Here is a 7650-nt window from a genome sequence, read left to right on the forward strand (position 1 = left end):
CACACACACACATACACACAAGCATGTTTATGTGTATGTATATATATATATATATATATATATATATATACACACACACACACACACATACACACACTCATATACATAAAAGCATGTCTATGTATGTATAACTTGGTGCAACACTGATTTTATGCATTATGTTGCATGTTGATCCTTGTCTATGACATGTTCTTATGTTACCTGCTCTAAAGCTTATCAATTGCTTATTGCCCTACCTATGTCAATATGATTATGCATTATCAAGTATCTAGTTCTGTTCCCTAGTAGTTACATTTGCACATTCATAACAAGGGCAATATTTGATAACAAAGGAGTAGAATCTGAAGAAACTAGTGAAGGTGTGTGTGTGTGTTGGCATATCTTGATGTGAAGAGTTGAAATATTGGAATAAAGTTGCTGTAAGGAAGGAAGATGTAACTTTTAGGACAGAACCTTTTTGTTAGAGAAAGTTGAAACAAAATAATATAATTTACTGATTTTAAATGTTACAAATTAAATTATATTTCATTGTCTGATTTGACTGAAGAGAGACATAGTAGTTTTGAAATCGAGACGCAGAATTACTGATATGAGATAATGTGTTTAAAATGATTTTTGGAACCAACTTTCACCTAGTAGTTGAGTGTGTTGCAGAAAGAAGGAAGGGCTTTCAACTCTAATTATAAGCTAGTAAAGTAGCCACTATATGGTTGCATGACCTGCTAGAAATAGTTGCCAAGTCTCGCTCTCACATTCTTTAAAAACTTAAAAAAGGAACGACACATAGTTTGAGATCAACTGTGTCTAAAAACAAAATGTACTGGTTACAGTTTTGGTCCATAAGTGTGTTCAGTCAAGGTTGACCTGGGCCAAAAACAACAACTTGTTCCAGCTATAAGAAAATATCAATAGTTACAAAAATATTTGAAGAAAATCCTAACATAAGACAAAATTGTCAAAAGTAAATATATTTAGCACTAAAATAAATTATTTACTTTGTTAAATTTAATTGAAGCCTTTTTCTTACTTTTATAATCTCCATCATAGTTTGATCCCTTCAGTGTTAAAATTCCAGAAAGAGTGAAATAAAGACCTTTTAAAAGTTATGACTACCATTAAAAAGTAAAAGAATTATTGTAAAAGAATTGCTATATTTTAAAAACACTCAAGTTTAATGTTTTGGATAACTGATTAAAGAGAAATGAATTCAAAACAGCTAAAGTTCTTAAGCTGTGTACCTAGTCAAGGTACACAGCATAGCCTTCTTTGAAATGCCCTGCTGAAGATGAGATGTCATTTTCTTTTCATGACTGGGAGGTTGATGGTGGGAATGGTACGTAGCTGTAAAAATATTTCCAGCAAGTTATGAATAATCAAATGTGACAACTATTCGATCTAGGAAAATAAGTGAAACAATCTAAAACAAAATCAAATGAAAACTGGAAGAATTCGTAGCTTTGATATTTTATTAAAATTTTTAATTTTCCTTTATTTAACATTTTGTTATTATCCTATTGTTACCATCATCCCATCACCCACGTAATAATGATCATCACCATATAACATAGCCCTATCCTTATTGATATCACAATTGTTATCACCACCATCAAACATTATAAGTATGAGCCAAGGACGGATCCTCTTTGTGGTCACTTGACTTGCTTAAAGTGGCCGTCAAAACACAGTCATTACATCTTATTGTCATAGTGCATAAAGTTGTTCTAGATATTCTTAAGAAGAAGGGATGGTTACAGCTGGAATACTTTGATCATAGGTTTGCTTTATTGAGCTGACCTGTTGCTAAACAACAGAAACATTGTAATCACTATCATCTCAACTATGACAATCAATGTTTACATGTTTTTTGTTATGGTGTTATTGTCATATTTGTCCTTCATGTATCGAATGATTCATCATAAATAATCAACCTTAGTGGGATTTTATATCTTACCATTAATTATTCAGCCATAAATCAGCCCTGATTAAACAGACTTGTGATCAAAAGCAATCCAGCCATGGCTTTCTTGTATTTTTTCTAGACATTGTGTACTCTGGACTACTACATTGTTCAATGTGTCCTTCCGTTTTTAGAGATGGGAGGGTGCGATTTGAGGAAGATTTAGATGCTATTTCTAATGGGCAGCATGACCATGGAGAGCAGATCTTTTTTTGATTTTTGTGTCACAGCACGCTTATATGGCGAATATGGTGCCATATATTGTATGTAGGTGTGCTGCAAGTTTTTGCGGCAACTCCGAAAGTGTCAAGAGATTTTAAAAACACTTGAGTTTTTTTAAATGCATGTGTACCATTGAATATGTGTTCCTTTATGTCAAAGTGTAATGCTTGCATCAATCTCTATTTTAAAACAGTTTTGACATATTTTATATAAGAAAACTGCTAAAAAGGTAGTGGTGTACAGTAACACTTTTAATGCCTTATTTAGAGTGCTGTTGGTGAAAGAAAAATTGAAAATTGCTGCCGTATAATGGCTCTCTTATTGACTTATATCACTTATAGTTACTTTTGTTTAGCTCCAGTTCGATCACAATGTAACAGACCTATGATCAAAGACATTCCAACCATGACTATCCTGTCTTAAGGGTATATAAGACTATATTATTTGATGTCTTTTCCTTAAGTGGTGGCTCGTTGATAAAATTAGTTGGGGTGCTGCTTCACAAAATTTTGAGCTGTTGTTTTAATATTGTGTAAAAGGAAACAAACTTATAAAAAGAAAATTTATACATAAACTTGATCGGTTCAAGTTTTAGCCACTGCCAGGTAGTGTTTAATTTGTTCACTGAACACCACCATGAATTCCCCCTTGTTTTTCAAAAAATACCCCCTAAATCACGAAATGGGTGGGTGGGGGCGATGGAAATGTGCCCTATTTTTCAAATCCTGGCAGCAACACTGAAGCAGGAAGCAGGATAATAATCTAATTCTACACTTTATCACATTCAAGAATATAAACACATTTTTAAGCACAACACATGCGGAGTCAAAAAGGAACACTACCCTTCACTGGAACACTTGGATTGGCACTGTCGTTCTTGCAGTGCTCCACATTGTTGGAACTGTGAAGCGCACAGTGCTATACAAGGATTTTTGTATTTTTTTCATTAACTAAGGGATGGCTACTGAAACGAAGCTTAAGGATTATATAATGTACAAGTTTAAAGAAAGAATTTTTTAAAGAAGGACTTATTATATTGAATATTATTGATAATATTGACTGGAAATAGGGGGTGCTGCAGTTCCAAGCTGCTACTGGCAGGGAGTGATTTGAAGTTTTGGTTGCTTTTTGTAGCAAGTTGGATGGCCATGTGTAGTAAGCGTATTATACAGGGATAGTTAAAAAAAATAAATAAAGAGGTAAGGAGGTTTTACAAATATTAAGGTGTCAGTAGTGCTAAGTTTTCCAATTCATTTCTTATTTCATATACACAATTATGTTTTTGTGTGATTATGTCTTTGTTTCTGTAGGAATTGTATAGTTTTATTTTTCATAAGTTAAAAAGAGGAGGAGAGGCAGTTGCCGTAATTTGCAGGTCTTCTGAGATTGGTGAGATTTATGTGACTGATGCCTAGAAGGTGCTTTGTGTAGTCACTTGGCCTGCTAGAAATAGCTACCAAGTCTCTCTTGTATCAAACCATACCATTTTAGGTTCCCTGCATACAAGAAAACACAGAATGGTCATGGCTGGATGCCTTCGATTATACATCTGTTTAATCAGGATTGATCTAGGGTTAAACAACAACGAGTCAGTGTCTGCAAGAATAAACATGGTTGAGGAAAACTGGTAGTGGGGGGAGGGGGAAGAACTGTGAGAGTGGTGGTTTGTTCCAAAGTAACTGAACTCCACTAAGGGTTCCCAAATGCCAGGTGTTGGTGTTAAACTAGAGAGCTTGTTTTGTTTGGCATGTTAAACATAATTATTATTTGCATGATATAATAATAATAATAATAATAATAATAATAATATTACTTTTGGAATTTTGAAATTTATTATTATTGTCATCATCATCGGTGGCAGCAGCAGTGAATGGGAAAGAACAAATGGTATGTCTTAATTGTACTCCTCCTCTCTGAGAATGTGCAAAATGGCTTTGTAAGAATAACCTGGAGATTTCAAGTAATAAGTTGACTGTAGGTTTCGTTTATAACTTTTTTTTATGTTCTTTCTCTATTTTTCCATTTACCCACTTGTGATTGAAATCTAGAGAAGAAGAGTAGAGAAACACCAAATTTGTCAGCTTTATTTCATGAATACACCATTTTTTTTGTTAAAGCATAATAAATTTGAGATTCAAATGTCTGCTACTATGTAGTCATTAAATAAGTGATCGGCTATCTAATAGCGATTACTTTATCTGTTGCTGTTTTGTCCTACATCAACCCTATGATCAAGCATATTACATCTTTAACTATTCATTTCTTTATATACAGAGTTAACAATTCTGTTAAGAAGAATTGTTTATCCACATTCTGGTGTAACATGATAGCATGGCTTCTGTAATATCAGATATTTCAGTGTTGCATAACCATCCTAAAGGTTGTTTGGGATGGTTGGCTCCTCTCTCTTGCAGTATCTTCATATTTGAGCAGGAGAATAATATACCTTTAACTGCAGTCAATTCCATTTGAAGGGAGGCCCTTGGAAAATTAACAAGATTTAAGTTCAAAGAAAATGGTGCTTGAGAATCTAAAGAATTTGTCTGCATGTCACAGACCCAAGGGGAAAAACGTTTTTATCATACATGTCATCTTTTCCTGAGGAGGAATAAATAAGATGACCAAATGTATAAAGTATTGAATCTCCTGTTTGTAAGTTGTCATTTCAAATCTGCTAGACAGACACCTTATTCTTCATTTCCTCAGTTAACCTAGCTATTCGGATGTTAGGATTATCTAGAATAATCTGGTGGGAGATTTATCTCTCATCTCATTTGCTTCACATCATGATTGGAGTTAACACTCTTAGAAGGAATTTACAACTTTACAACAGTAAGGGGAAAATGGTAATTGTTCATTTTTTTTTTAAGGAGATAGTGTGACATTTTGGGAAAATGTATTCTATTATAACCTAAGGGTGATTAATGTCTTGTTGGTGAAATTTGCTAAATGGAAACTGTACAGCATATGTGTTGGTCTTTGCATATCTTTGCATTGATATCACTTGTGCAGTAATGATATTTGTTTATGTCTATAAGCAATTGGTTCAATATGAGAAGATCAGTGGAATAAAGTACTTTCCTTGAAAACAAATAGTGGTTAGCATCAGGAAAGGCACTCAGCCATCGAATACTGCCTCAAGCAGTCTTGTCCTACACATGTCTGCATGGAAAAAGCAAATGTAAAAATACTGATGATGGTAAATACATGTACATGATGGTGAATACATGATGTTTTTGCACCTGTAAAGATGCACTCAAACTTTTTATCACACAATCATGCCTACACTCATTGAAAAATGAATCATACATACCTTCTTTTATTTGTTTAGTATACATCTATTTTTCTATGCATGGATGAAATAATTGTTTCAGTTACACATTGAAGAAATGTTTCTTATTCTAGAGCACAGAACAAAGGCTTTAGAAATATTATTTGAAATTATGATCATTAGCTCTCAGTTTTCTTGCTACTTGACTGCAAAATTAATGTATCTCTTTCAAAAGTACATATAACAATATACACATGAGCACACACATACGTAGCCACACACATGCACACACACACATACACACATTTGTTCACATGTGCATTATCAGAAAAAAACAAATATTCTTTATGTAACTGGTACTGATGCATACAGTTGGCAAATATTTACAGCTGGCTTGCGGCACCCAAAGACTCAATAATACACCATTAATTATCAGTATTGATGAAACCACAAACCGTAATGTTGATGGTAGATAGATATTGATAGATAACTTAGGGTGGATTGATTAACTCAAGCTGGACAAAGTGACAATTAATGACTTGCTCCCTCTCTCTCTTTCTCTCTCTCTCTTTCATCTTGTCATCCACTGTAGTTCCTTATCTGACATAAACAAAGATAGAGAAAACCACCCATTGCCGTTGGGTATGTTGTTATTACTGTGGCAGTTTTTACAGCTGGGTGCTCTGAACACAAACTACTGTACAACATACCCATCCCTTGTAACATCTGTTGATTCACTGGGTGTGCTAAACTCTCTTTTTTACCATCACCAGCACCACCACCATTGTCATCATTATCATCATCCTTATATCATCATTCTTAAGTTCATTTTCTCATGCTGGCATGGACAGAAAGAGAGTTATGGAGGCAGTATTTTGTATGCAGCACATACTTCCTGTCGTAAACCTTTATTTGATTTTTAAGTTATTTATTTGCTTTCTACTATCTTCACATATAACAAAAGCATTAATTATGAAACACGTTGTTGACAAGAGACAAATATAATCAACATTATTGTTCACATTGTGATGCTGTAACATGTACAGAAACATTTACTCTCTCTTGTTCACTGTCTGTCTGTCTATGTCTGTCTCTCACACACATACACACACACCAAGCTTCTTGCTTATCAAATTTCATTTATAAGACATTGGTCACTCAAAGGTAACTTGCATTGAGATGGATCTAGCAACCATGTGGTTGCAAACAGCTTAACTACATATCAATACCAGTAACAATGATTCAATTATAATAATATTTCATTAATAAATGAATAGTTACACACACACATATATTGTTGTTGGCACTCCGTCGCTTACGACGTCGAGGGTTCCAGTTGATCCAATCAACGGAACAGCCTGCTCGTGAAATTAATGTGCAAGTGGCTGAGCACTCCACAGGCACGTATACCCTTAATGTAGTTCTCGGGGATATTCACCGTGACACAGTGTGACAAGGCTCACCCTTTGAATTTCTACAGCTGGATGCTCTTCCTAATGCCGACCACTCCCAGAGTGTAGTGGGTGCTTTTATGTGTCACCGGCATGAGGGCCAGTCAGGTGGTACTGGCAATGACCACGCTCAAAAGGTCTTTTTTATGTGCCACCTGCATGGGAGCCAGTCCGGCTGCACTGGCAACAACCATGCTTGAATGTTGTTTTTCTCGTGTCAACAGCACATGTGTCAGTAAGGCGACGCTGGAAACGATCACGCTCAAATGGTACTTTTACATGCCACTGGTCCGTGAGCCAGTCAGTAGCCCTGGCAACGATCATGCTCAGATGGTGCTTTTAACGTTCAACCTGCATGAGCGCCAATCAAGTGGTACTGTCATCAGCCATGTCAGTGATTTTGATTTCACTTGCCTCAACAGGTCTTCGCAAGCAGAGTTTACTGTCCAATGAAGTAAGGGTACTCATAAGAGGGCTGGTTATACACCACTGGCATAGGCCACAGGTTATGGTCTAACTTGGCTTGTTGGGTCTTCTAAGCACAGCATATCTCCAAAGCTCTCAGTCACTAGTCATTACCTTGGTGAGGCCCAATGTTCGAAGGTCATGCTTCACCACCTCATCCCAGGTCTTCCTGGGTCTACCTCTTCTACAGGTTCCCTCAACTGCTAGGGTATGACACTTTATCACACAGCTGTCCTCATCCATTCACAACACCTCACCATACAAGTGCAGTCATTTCTCTTGCA

General features: G+C 35.6%; 1 protein-coding gene across 9 annotated transcripts in view; it reads left to right on the forward strand.

Moving 5' to 3' along the window:
• LOC106883769 (phospholipid-transporting ATPase ID) overlaps positions 1–7650 on the forward strand; it is a 212086-nt gene that overhangs the window by 132211 nt on the left and 72225 nt on the right. The gene's annotated exons all lie outside the window — the stretch shown is intronic.

Source organism: Octopus bimaculoides, chromosome 2 (genome assembly GCF_001194135.2).
Source record: "Octopus bimaculoides isolate UCB-OBI-ISO-001 chromosome 2, ASM119413v2, whole genome shotgun sequence".
Classification (NCBI taxonomy): Eukaryota; Metazoa; Mollusca; class Cephalopoda; order Octopoda; family Octopodidae; genus Octopus; species Octopus bimaculoides.